Source organism: Maylandia zebra, linkage group LG14, assembly GCF_041146795.1.
Source record: "Maylandia zebra isolate NMK-2024a linkage group LG14, Mzebra_GT3a, whole genome shotgun sequence".
NCBI lineage: Eukaryota > Metazoa > Chordata > Actinopteri > Cichliformes > Cichlidae > Maylandia > Maylandia zebra.
The window spans coordinates 25,630,659-25,644,705 of record NC_135180.1 but is presented as its reverse complement, the minus strand read 5'-3'; the positions used below and the strand labels follow the sequence as shown (position 1 = coordinate 25,644,705).

Here is a 14,047-nt window from a genome sequence, read left to right as displayed (position 1 = left end):
ATTTACCAAAAAACAAGATAAGGACAAGTATAAAGCAGAGATGTGTTTCTGTTAGAGGAGTTAACCTGTGGAATAGTTATGACAGTGATTTAAAAAGGTGTAGTCCATTTTCCTTGTTTAAAAATATGTTTAAAAATAGAGTATTAGAAAAATATATATATCAAGAATGAAAAGAGCAAAAAAAAAAAGAAAACCCCCAAAATAACCTCTTGACTCTTTTGCTTTGATGTAGTTACTTATCTAAGGTGGAAAGTTTTTTTTTTCTTGTTTGTTTGTTTGTTTGTTTTGTTTGTTTTGTTTTTGCTTTGTTTTATTATTTGCTTCGAGCCCTGTGTACAGGAGCTGCATGCAAAAAGATCTTTTGTTAAAAGGGTTGGTGTAATAAGCAAATGCTTCAGCCAATACCTTTTGATTAGCCTTGTCTCATGCTTTCTTGCTTTTTGGTAGATCTTTGTTCTGTCTTCACTGAGATATTTGAATGCTAATCAATAAAATCAAATCAAATGAAAAAAAAGCAAGAAAAAAGAAACACCTATTGCTTAAAACATGGAAGGTGAAAGTGGACAGCATCCTTGTTTTTTTTTTAAACATAAAACTCATTTCCGCTGCTAGGAGCAGTATGACTCTTTTTAGAGCAGTGCTCCTTGGGGTAAGTTACCCTTAATACATGTAGAGTTTAATGTCCACCTTCAGTAGCTAGACTTTGTGTCACTGACAATGGGCCAATCTACCTGGGAGACAGATTCCATTCAGCATCAGCAACAATGTACCAGATGTGAGATGAAGAGCTAACACAGCGCAAAGGCATGATCAGCAGTTTAGAGGTATTTTAGACATTCAACACCAACACATTTTTTTTTGTTAACTCTAATTTTTGTTTACACTAACAACTCATGTTCTAAAGTACCATATATTGTATTTCGTTCTGATCTTACACCAATGAAGAGCTTGACTGTTATTGCTGTTACCAATATATTAAGAGAAAAAAGTTAATCTTTCCTGATTTCATTTGCTATGTATCTATGTCTAGCTGCTCTTTGAGAATCATGAATAAAACACATCCATAGACAATGCAAAGCAACTACTGTCATCAAGTTAGACTGTGCTGCAGTCAGCAATGGTTGTGCGTGGAAGCCTGTTGATAATGAGAACGAACAAGATAGGGAATAATAGATACTCTTACTGTTTTTATCAGCATTTTATTGCATGTTATTCAAATCAAAACCTTCCCGAGTTTGACAGAACAAAATAAAAGCATGTCATGATGAATGTGTAAATGACTCAATAACCTTTAGCTATCAGTCACTTGGTATGGTTTTTTTTTGTTGTTTTTGTTGTTGCTGTTGTTTAGGTAAGTTGCAAAGTAAGTAATAAAAACACATCACAAAGGAGAAGTAGTTTCTATAAAGACAGTATCAATTGGAGTGTATCCTGCTGACAGCTCCTTTCTATTCTGACAGGATGGTGACCAACTAATTATGTACAAATGATCAAATTAAAATCCCATTTTACCGCATTCATTTTTCAGAGTGAATTTGGTGCCTTCTTCCCCATCATGTGTTTCTTTGTATTCTTCTCTGGTTTCGTTAGGATTATATAACATTTGGGTATGAAGATGCAAATTAGCAGTCCAAAACTGGAAGCAAGTATAGCAAATATTTCTACAGCAACACTGAACTTCCCAGGAGAGCTGACATATGCTGGGACAAATGTAATCCATACTGCACAGAATATCAACATGCTGAAAGTGATAAACTTGGCCTCATTGAAATTATCGGGCAGTTTTCGAGCTAAAAATGCAAAAATAAAACATAAAATAGCCAAAACTCCTATATAACCAAGCACAGCCCAAAAGCCTATAGCTGAGCCTAGAGCACACTCCAATGTGATCTTGTCTTTAATTTCTTTAAAATTCTTAAATGGAAAAGGAGGAGAAGTTGTTAGCCAGATGATACATATGTTAATTTGAATAAGAGTGAATGCTGTAACACAGAGTCTCTGCTGTGTCTGCCCAAACCATTTTTTAACATTACTACCTGGACGTGTAGCTCTGAAGGCCATTAAAACAACCATAGTTTTTCCCAGAAGACAAGAGATACAGAGGACAAAGGTGATGCCAAATGCTACATGTCGGAACATGCAGGACCAATCAGAGGGCTGACCAATGAAGGTCAGAGAACACAGAAAACACAGAATTAAGGAGAAGAGCAGCAGGAAGCTCAGTTCAGAGTTGTTTGCCCTGACAATAGGAGTTTTCCTGTACTTGAAGAAAATAAGTATCACACCAATCGTCATGCATGCTCCGAATAAAGATGCTGCAGTAAGCAGAGCTCCCATAATGTCTTCATATGATAGAAACACTGCTTCCTTCTTTATACAGGTATCTCTTCTTTCATTTGACCAAAACTCATGTAGACATCTCACACAGGTGACTGAATCTGGAAATGAATATTGAAGTAAATGTTACTCTTACTGAGTATAATAGTTTATGCCTGCATTTGCATCTACAACAACATCCATGTAATATTCTACTGGTACTGTACAGTCAGAAGATGATAACCAACAAATATACTCAGTGACTGCTACACTGTTTTGTGGTTAGGTGAGGATGGATAAATGAGGCATTTAAAGTGTTCAATAGCTCTTGTGATTATGGCATATTTTTTGTTTACATTTTAAAGCAAAGTGCATAATGTTATAATTTCTTTCCAAGGAGCACAGAAGTAGAAATGTTCATATACAAATTCATAAAGCTCTGCATACACCTCTGTTTTTTGGATATAAAAATTGGCAATGAAAACAACCTCAAATACTATTTTGGGACCTCATTTCTGTTATTGAGAGGAGAAAAAAATGAACTCAATGAACTCAATTATTTTCCATCAACAACAAACACCAGCTACTATTGAGAGGCCTAAACAAGAATTATCATGTCACAGTAAGAAAGTGGACTACTGTATGTATAAATATGATTTTGTAAGCCGCCAAAATAAATACAGAAAATAAAGTGAACTTATGCAATTTAGCACAGACTACTTTTTGATTTCTTCACGTAGTTCATCTTTCTGAACTACTCCACTTATACAATCCCAACAGAGCACTTGGATCGTCCAATCACATGCTCAACCTAGGTCTCAACTTAAGTCAAGAAGTGATCGGGCCTTTGCAACCGTGGCACCTAGACTCTGGAATAACCTCCCTGTTCATATTCATACCGCCGAGTCTATCCAGTCTTTTAAATCTCATCTTAAAACCCATCTTTTGATTCTAACTAGTTGGCTGTTCTAGCTTGTTGTGTTGTTACCTATTGTTTGTTGTGCTGTTTTATTGTTTTGTCTTAATTTTCTCATGCTTTTACTGACTGTGAAGCACTATGGTCAACATTGTTGTTTTTAATATGTGCTATACAAATACATTTTGATTGATTTTTTTATTATTTTGGTTGTATTGGATTATTATAAGGCATCAGTCCTTATTTTGACAGTGCAGCATCATTTATAAAATGACAAGTATCTCTTGTTATTTTATATTGGTTACTGGTATGAAGTGTGTTAAAATACCAGAAATGGTCTGAAAACCACGCAAACATTTCTTATTGTGTTCATAGAGCTACAAACTGGAGCAATGTTCTTGATCATGTCTTTATCTTTCTACAAATGAAAATAAACATAATAAAAATTCAACATGAAATATATGGTAAAGATGGGATTTAATTTACATTTCTATATGTGGCTTTACTGTTCATAGTTTAAGAAGGCGATCTGGATGCTGATGTTATCTGCAGTAAATATAAACCAATTATTTAATTTTAAAAACATAGTTTAAAATGATTCAGAAATTCTCCAGTGAGCTTCTAACATGTGTTGGAAGTATTTATAACTGACAATAACTTGCCAATGAAATGCAAAAAGCCTTAAAAAAAATATCACCACACCTGTAACGTTGCTGATTTCTCCCTCTGCACATCTTATGCAGTCATAGCAGCAAACAGGCCTTCCTTTCTGGAGAACCTTGCGTGTTCCTGGGGGACATTTCTCACTGCAAACTGACAAAGGCACCTGGATGAATTTTAAGTAATTTATTAAAATTTAAGCATTAAAATAATGACAATAATAATGCAAAATAATTTAAATACAAACTGATATCTTAAAAGTAAAATAGAAGGGAAAATGTATCGCAGCATACCTGCTTTGAGTTTTTTGCCCAAATTAAAGCCTTGCTTTGCAGATGTAGCTGTATCATACAGACCAACTGTTACAAACTCCACAATTCCGTTTTCTCTTGGCTGCCAGTTTATAATGTCATACTTTGCTGCTGGATCTCCATTCTCATTAAAGTAAACCTCATCTCCTTCCTTTGTTGTGAAGTGACTCTTTCGTATGTGTTGTAGAATCTAAGACATATGACATAGCTAAATTAGTTTTGACAGATATGCTGAAAACGGACTGGCTGAAGAATATGAAAGAAACCATTTCTTTAAATTAAAACTATTTTCTTGCCAATGTGACTTAATATGAAAAATATAATTTAAGCTAGTAAAAAGCTCACCATGAATGGATCTAGCTGCACATTTTTGTTACATGTTTTGTTACAACTCAGGATATTGTGAAGTGCATGGGCCACTGCATACACTCCTTTGTAGACATTGTTAAAGATAGGCATGAGAGACATGTCAATGAAGCTGTTTTGAACTCCAGTCATGTCTTCATGTCCAGTACACTCTCTCTGAATGTCTGATGATGACTTCAAGTCCTTGAATTTACAACTAAATAGTGTCTCCCAGAACTCGGTAAACAGTTGGGTATTAGACGAATTCAGTGGCTTCTCAGTCAGTATGAAATTTCTTAGGCCACTGAGATGTGCTATGGGAATGGAAAGACCTATGGCACCATCCAGTATGTGATGTATGTCCATTTCTGCAGTTTGTGAATCAAATATCCAAGACTCAGTGCCTACCCACTGATACCCAGACAAGTTATGGTACAAGAACTCATGTAGAAGCACATTCAAATCTGGACGGGAAAGGAAAGTAACAATCACCTTGGAGGTTGAAGCCTTTATAATTTCAATTATCCTTTGTATTTTGGCAGATGGATCTGTTCTAAAGAAAGATACTGAATACTCCAAACAGATGCCCAGCTGCTGTGCAGTTTCTGTGAATGTGGCCATGCCATTATTTCCATAATCACTGTTGGTTCTGATAGCTCCAACCCAAGTCCATCCAAAATGCTTGACCAAATGGGCCAGGGCTCTGCTCTGGTAGTAGTCACTGGGTATTGTTCTGAGGAAGGATGGGTACTTGGTTTTGTCACTGAGACAAGCACATGTGGCCAAATGGCTGATCTAAGAGAGTACAAAATTTATATATATATAAAAATGACAAAAAAATCTATCTATCTGTCTTTAGATATAAAGAAAGAAGTCTACACACCACTGGTAGAAAAAAAGGTCCGGTGACAGTAGCTAACGCTATTGTTGTAGAAGAAGAGGTTGCTCCTATTATGGCCTGTACATGTGCAGATGTGGTACATGGTGTCTTTGACGGTACAGACACATTACCATTAGCCAAAGCTAGTGTAACTCCTACACTTCTTGCAACATTGTCACAAGTATCATAGATTTTATAACCCAGAGAGATTCCTGGCAGTAGGTCTGTACTTTTATTAATCTCCTCAATGGCAAAAAGCATAGCCTGGGCAAACTGCAAATCTCTGAAATTTAAACTTAATTGAGACGATAATAGACACTTATGAATAATTTGCTTTGCATCATGTTCTTTAAAACAGAGACTAATAATTATGTATAAATCATTAAACAGCAACATAAGCATTTCAAACAACAATATTTGATGCAAACAATTTATAAAACTGAGAACATTAAAATATTTATCAAGTCTTATTAGCATCTACATATTTCAAGCAGATTCTTTTAAACTAAATTAATTTCTGCGGTGTCATTTACCTGGCGCATTGTAGTGGCAGAGGTTTATTCATGTAGGAATCCTTTCTCTCTTTCCAGCTTGTGTGAAAAGAGAACATACCCCCCAGTATAATATCCCCATTCTTAGATAGCACTGGGTTCTCAGGATCTCCTCTCTGTCTGCACACTGGCTCCTCAGCATGAGAGACAGATGCCACCAACAACAGTTGTAGAAATGCCCATCCCTGCTCTGGCCATTTCTGTGTTGATGTCATTTCTTGAGCTAAGCCACTTAGTGGCATTAAAAGTATCTTGATGAAAATGAAAGTGTACTGGTATTTATACCTTTCAGTGCAACATTAGAAATAATATAATAGTAACAGTGTATTCTCTATAGACCTACAGGGTTGGGCACAAGGAGGGACCTGCCCTAATTTGTATTTTAATGTAGTTTAATATATGTAAAATAATAGTATACACACATATCCCCATTTAAATATGTAACAGTGCAAAACTTCTTAAAAATAAATATGCACAAAATTTTTTTTGCGCATGTGAAATGTGCATTGAGCTCTTCTTATATGGCAATGAAGGTCATATATTTACTCTCTTATCAAGTCAATATCTTAATTAACAAGAGGATGCACTGAAATATTATTTACTGTATTTCATACAATATTTTGGGCTACTCTTAGAGCTTTACACAACAAGTCACAGTCACTTATTCATCTCCATATTCACAGTGAAGATGTAATATTTTGAGTCTAAATTCATTTGCTCACTCTCACATACATACATTCTTCTTTCACATTCATATATTACTGTATACATGTTTATGAGGGCATATTTCAATTCATTTTAATTCAGTTTTATTTATATAGCCCCAAATCACAACAACAGTTTCTTCAAACCACTTGATATTGTAAGATGAAAAACCTATAATAATACAGAGTAACCCCAACAATCACATGCAATCACTTTGGTGAAAGTGGTAAGGAAAATTACCCTTTTAACGAAAAGAAATCAATGACAGAGCCAGGTTCAGAGAGGTGCGGCCATATGCCATAACCAAGTGGGGGTTAGGGGAGGGAGACAGGACAAAAGCCATGTCGTGGAAGAGAGCCACAGATTAATAATAACTTGTAATTAAATGTAGATTTTTTTTTTTTTTTTTTTTTTTTGCCTGTCCCGTTTGGCTCTTTTGCCATCAGAATTGTTGTCTAAAGGCAAAGAAAGATGCCCAACGGATTTACTTTACCAAACTGACCATCCCAGCCTTGCCATAATGGTCCATTTGATTCACCTTTTATTGTTTATTTTATTTTCACTTACTGAACATGGGACAGACTTGACTGGGGGAAAGAAGGGGAGAAAGAAAGAGGGAAAGAGAAACAGCTGAGAAGAGGGACGGGGGAGAAGGGCAAAAACCAAAAACCAACAGAATGAGCAGGAAAAGAAAAAAAAGAAGAAAAAAAGAAAAAAAATGCATATATCAATCACCTGGGTCACCTGCTGAGAAAGAAAAAAGAAAACAAGCAGAAGAGAACAAGAGTAATAGAATAAACAACATCACAATGATATATGGGAATATGACAGTAAATACTAAATATTAAACATTATTGTGCAGCACATAAGATCAACAGAACACAGTGTGCTTTGAGGTAGGAGCCAAAAAGGGTGTAGTTTGTGGGTGTGATCACCCGTGTGTACACCTGTGAGCATGGACGCGCTTGTTTTTTGTTTTTTAAAAGGTTCCTTCATGTAATGATCTGCTAGAGGGTGTGGGGGGGCCACAGCCCCGTCCTCCAGGGCATGAAGCAGGTATGGAGGAGATCAAAACTCCAGACATCCAGAGGCCCCCAGAACACAACAGACCAAGAAAGACCAACAGAGGGGCAGCCGTGCCACTGTCCCAGAAAGAGCTGAGGAGAGTCCCAGATGAGGGCTCACTCAGCACCCGCGGAGCAGAAGCCAGGGGGAGTTGCAGTGACGCGCCCGTGAGCTCCGCCGGCAGCCAGCCGTGCCTGAGTGACCGAGCCCCAGGCCGAGAGGCCGAGGGCACCCCACCTCCGAAGTGGCCCGAGCAAGCCCCAGGCTCCAGGCCCCGATAAGCGGCCGCCAAGGAGTGAGCCGGTGTGTACCTGGACGCCCATCCCCGGACACAAAGAACCACCAATGCACCGACGTCTGAGGGAGTCCGCCACTGGCAGGGGAAGTGGTGGTAGGGGGAGATAGGCCTCCATACCTTGGAGGGCCTAAGATGTCCCCAGAGAGGTGGCGCCTGACACCCAACCTGACATATAGACACAGAAATACAGGCACACACATATACAAACATCCATTCCCACCCTCATGCTCTCATATACACTTACTCCACACTCAACCAACGTGGAGACAGACATAAAGAGACGCTGTACACACGATCACACTCCCCAAGCGTACTCTAAGCCCCGGGTCTAGGTACCCTTGCCCCTGGAGGGGGGGGAACTGCACCCAGACCCAGGTGGTGTTACCCTTTTCCCTGCGGTGGGGGGAGGCAGACCTCCCCGACTCCGCAGCAGCAGGGAGGCCCCACACTCCAGACCGCAGTCGGACGGCCAACTCCTCCTCCTAGCCCCCCCGCTCCAGCAGGTCGCAGAGAATGGGGGTGAGAGAAGACTCCAAACCTCCCTCCACCCGCTCATTGTAGTAGAAAACTGCACCCACCCCACCATCCACTCTTCTTCCAGACTACATAAGACAGTAAACACCCAGGCTGAGATCTTCCTCCACCTCTCCTGTATCTCCCCCTCCTGTAGAGAGAGCCCCTGAGGAGAGGAAAGCTCCTGCAAGATGTGACAATCTTCCCCACCAGTTGAAGAGCCCCCCAGGTGGCTCGATGCACCGGCGGCACCCTGCTCCAGGGCTGGGCCCCCATGCACCCACCCGCCCACAACCCCGGCAACACACCAACCAGGACCCAAGCCCCCGAGGCCCGGCCCGGGCCCCAGCCCAGAGACGGAGCGCCCCCAGAACCTCACGCCCATCCCGGACCCACCCAGGGGCAGCCAGGCTACCAGGTCAGTAACCCACGTCTGTCAGCACAGACCCTCCCCTAGTCCCGCTGCACGCAGCCGCGAGGAAACAGTCACCTGAGAGCCAACAGAGCCCCTAACCGGACATGACCGCTACCCCGGGTTGAGCCCCCCAAGGAAAATGCCTCCGGGGAACCCCCCGACGCCCTAAGCCTGTCCCTACCCCCACAACAATCACAACAGTGAAGGCGGGACCAAACTATGACCCCCCACCCCCACTAGGTGATGGAGCTGATCAAAGGAGCCCAGAGCAATTGATCTGATGTGGTGGCAGAGGCTGTATCAAGACTAATGTAATCTAATAGATAATTTCTATATTGGTTAGAATTAAGATTATTTTTATTTTTCCAGTTCATGAGGACTGTTTTCTTGGCTATGCATAGGGCAGTGAAAACCATATGGGCGATATTCTTTTCTGAAGTGACATTATCTAAGCTGCCCAACAAACACACTAAGGGGGAAGTTGGAATGTTACATTTCAGACACTTCGATAAGTCTTCACATATCTCGCGCCAAAACTTCTGAACTGGTGGACAGAACCAAAGAGCGTGGATATAATTGTCCGGTGAATTGGTTTGGCAGTATGAGCAGTTGTTGGTAGACGTAAAGCCCATCTTGAACATCCGATGACCTGTATAGTGCACTCTATGTAATATTTTGTATTGAATTAATTGAAGACTGGGATTTCTAATTAGATGAAAGGTTTTTAAGCAAATCTGAGACCAGAAGTTTAGGTCTAAGTTAACTGATAAATCCGCTTCCCATTTTGCAATAGGAAGTGATATTGATTCATCTGTTTTAGAAAGCATTCTGTATATTTTGGATAGTAATTTGGGGGTTTTAAGAGTAAGAAATTGAACCACACTTGGTGGTGTTTGTAGTTCAACTTGACCCGGTTTAAATTTCTTTTTTACTATGGATTTAATTTGTTGATATTCTAAAAATCTTTTCTTGTTGATCCCATATTGTGTAACTAGTCTGTCAAATGAAATAAATTCTGTTCCTTCTAGTATATGTTCTAAATATTTGATTCCTTTACCACTCCAATCTGAAAAGTTTATCATATTATTGTTTTGTAATATGTCAGGGTTATTCCAGATAGGTGTACGTTTGCATGGGATTAATGAAGACGCTGTCAATTTTAGAAACTCCCACCATGCTGTCAGAGAAGCGCTGATGTTGATGCTTTTAAAGCATTCATGTCATTGGATGTTTGAGCTGATAAATGGAAGGTCTGAGATCTCTAGATTATTGCAAAGTGCTTGTTCTAAATCAAAGTCAAATTCAAATTTTATTTGTCACGTACACAGTCATACACAGTACAATATGTAGTGAAATGCTTGGACAACTGCTCGTGACCTAAAGAAAACAAAAAAGGAAAAGGCTATGAATAAGATAGGAAATAAATATGAAAAATTAAAAAGGGTAAATTTAACTAGGAAGGAATAAAATATAAATTAAGGTTAAAAATGAAATAACTGTACAACACAAATTAGAATGAAGGGTAAATTTAACTTGGAGAATAAGATAAAATATATAAATTAAAGTTGAAAATAAAATAACTGTACAACAAAATACACAATACACAATATAGAACTATATAAGAATGTATGAAGAAATCTAAATATAAATAAATATATACACAATAACAGCAGCTGTACAAGTATTAACCGGAAATGAAGAATATAGTGACCAGTGTTGTGCAAAAACAATGTCCAGAAAGTCCAGTGTGTGTGTAAGAACCATATGTGTGGGTCAGTACTGTGTGGTGGTGTGATTGAGAGACCGTATCGCCTGCGGGAAGAAGCTCCTCCTCAGTCTCTCTGTGTTGGTCTTCAGGGAGCGGAATCGCTTTCCTGACCTCAACAGAGAGAACAGTCTGTTGTTGGAATGGCTGAGGTCCTTCACGATCTTCCTGGCCTTGGTCCAGCACCGCCTGCTGTAGATTGAGTGCAGGTCAGGGAGCTCGGAGCGGATGGTGCGCTCAGCTGACCGCACAACCCTCTGTAGAGCTCGTCTGTCCTGCATGGTGCTGTTCCCGAACCAGGTTAAGATGTTTCCCGCCAGGATGCTCTCTATGGTGCACGAGTAAAAGTTCCTGAGCACCTTGGAGGGCAGTTGGAAGTCTCTCAAGCGTCTGAGGTGGTAGAGACGCTGTCGGGCCTTTTTCACCACGGTGTTGATGTGACAGGACCATGACAGGTCCTGCGTGATGTGAACTCCGAGGTATTTGAAGCTGTCCACTCTCTCCACTGGGCACTCGTTGATGACGGGGGTCTGGTAGTTCCTCTCCTGCTTAGTGCTGAAGTCCACTATCAGCTCCTTTGTCTTACTGACGTTTAGAAGGAGGTTGTTCCTCTGGCACCAGTTCTCCAGATTCCTAATCTCCTTCAGGTAGGCCGTCTCGTTGTTATCAGAGATCAGGCCCACCACGACGGTGTCGTCAGCAAACTTGATGATGGTGGTGGAGCTGGTAGTGGCCACACAGTCATATGTGTACAAAGAGTACAGCAGGGGGCTCAGAACACACCCCTGGGGGGCTCCAGTGCTGAGAGTGGTGGAGGCTGAGACATGTCCGCCCATCCTTACTGCCTGTGGTCTGCCAGTTAGGAAGTTGGAGATCCACTGACACATAGATGAGCTGAGTCCCAGATGCTCCAGCTTGGTGGTGAGTGTGGAGGGAATTATGGTGTTAAATGCAGAGCTGTAGTCTATGAAGAGCATTTTAACATAATTCCCCCTTCTAGTGTCCAAGTGAGTGAGTGATGTGTGGAGGAGATGAGAGATGGCATCGTCTGTGGAACGATTTGGACGGTAAGCGAACTGTAGTGGGTCCAGTGTGTCTGGTAGTGAAGAAATGATGAAGTCGGAGGGAAGCAGGAGGGACTATGCGCTTACCTGCTGCTCCTTGGCAGGTAGCTCCATGCCCTCCTGGGTTTTAATTGCACCTTAGAACACATATGCATCAACACTACAATGAGCGGGTGGAGGGAGGTTTGGAGTCTTCTCCCACCCCCATTCTCTGCGGCCTGCTGGAGCGGGAGGGCTAGTAGGAGGAGTTGGCCGTCCGACTGCGGTCTGGGGTGTGGGGCCTCCCTGCTGCTGCGGAGTCGGGGTGGTCTGCCTCTCCCCACCGCAGGGAAAAGGGTAACACCACCTGGGTCTGGGTGCAATTCCCCCCTCCAGGGGCAAAGGTACCTAGACCCGGTTTATAGAGTACGCTTGGGGAGTGTGATTGTGTGTACAGCGTCTCTTTATGTCTGTCTCCACGTTGGTTGAGTGTGGAGTGAGTGCATATGAGAGCATGAGGGTGGGAATGGATGTTTGTGTCTGTGTGTGCCTGTATGTCTGTGTCTATATGTCAGGTTGGGTATCAGACGCCACCTCTCTGGGGACACCTCAGGCCCTCCAAGGTTTGGAGGCCTATCTCCACCCACCACCACTTCCCCTGCCGGTGGCGGACTCCCTCAGGTGTCGGTGTGTTGGTGGTTCTTTGTGTCTGGGGGTGGGCGTCCGGGTACACACCGGCTCACTCCTTGGCGGCCGCTTGTCGGGGCCTGGGGCCTGGGGCTCGCTCGGGCCCCTTTGGAGGTGGGGTGCCCTCGGCCTCTCGGCCTAGGGCTCGGTCACTCAGGCGCGGCTGGGGGCCGGCGGAGCTCACGGGCGCGTCACTGCAACTCCCCCTGACTTTAAATGAATCAACACCCCCGAGCCATTCTAACTACCAGAAATCTCGAAGCACAGGCCGAGGGGGCGGTGTGGCAGCAATTTTTCACACCAGCCTATTAATTAATGAAAGACCAAGACAGACTTTTAATTCATTTGAAAGCCTGATGCTTAACATTGTCCACCCCAGCTGTGAAACTCAGAAACCAGTCTTACTTGTTATCATCTATCGTCCATCTATCGTCAGAGCTCAGCACAGCACAGAAACAGCTTTAGTGAAGGTTACAAATGATCTTCTTATGGCCTCTGACAGTGGACTCATCTCTGTGCTTGTCCTGCTAGACCTCAGTGCAGCGTTCGATACTGTTGATCATAATATCCTATTAGAGCGATTAGAACATGCTGTAGGTATTACAAGTACTGCGCTGCAGTGGTTTGTATCATATCTATCTAATAGACTCCAATTCGTGCATGTAAATGGAGAGTCCTCTTCACACACTGAGGTTAATTATGGAGTTCCACAGGGTTCAGTGCTAGGACCAATTCTGTTTACATTATACATGCTTCCCTTAGGCAGTATCATTAGAAGACATAGCATACATTTTCACTGCTATGCAGATGACACCCAGCTCTATCTGTCCATGAAGCCAGATAACACACACCAATTAGTTAAACTGCAGGAATGTCTTAAAGACATAAAGACCTGGATGGCCGCTAACTTTCTGCTTCTTAATTCAGATAAAACTGAGGTTATTGTACTCGGCCCTGAAAATCTTAGAAATATGGTATCTAATCAGATTCTTACTCTGGATGGCATTACCTTGGCCTCCAGTAACGCGGTGAGGAACCTTGGAGTCATTTTTGACCAGGACATGTCCTTCAACGCACATATTAAACAAATATGTAAGACTGCTTTCTTCCATTTGCGCAACATCTCTAAAATTAGAAATATCCTGTCTCAGAGTGACGCTGAAAAACTAGTTCATGCATTTATTACTTCCAGGCTGGACTACTGTAATTCATTATTATCAGGATGTCCAAAAAACTCACTGAAAAGCCTTCAGCTAATCCAAAATGCTGCAGCAAGAGTCCTGACAGGGACTAGAAAGAGAGAGCATATTTCTCCTGTTTTGGCTTCCCTTCATTGGCTTCCTGTTAAATCCAGAATTGAATTCAAAATCCTGCTCCTCACATACAAGGTCTTAAATAATCAGGCCCCATCTTATCTTAATGACCTTGTAGTACCATATCACCCTATTAGAGCGCTCCGCTCTCGCTCTGCAGGCCTACTTGTTGTTCCTAGAGTATTTAAAAGTAGAATGGGAGGGAGAGCCTTCAGTTTTCAGGCCCCTCTTCTGTGGAACCAGCTTCCAGTTTGGATTCGGGAG

At 41.8% G+C, this 14,047-nt stretch overlaps 1 pseudogene; it reads right to left on the bottom strand.

Moving 5' to 3' along the window:
* Positions 1–1,517: 1,517 nt before the first annotated feature.
* Positions 1,518–6,113, bottom strand: LOC101469150 (extracellular calcium-sensing receptor-like; annotated as a pseudogene).
* Positions 6,114–14,047: the final 7,934 nt, after the last annotated feature.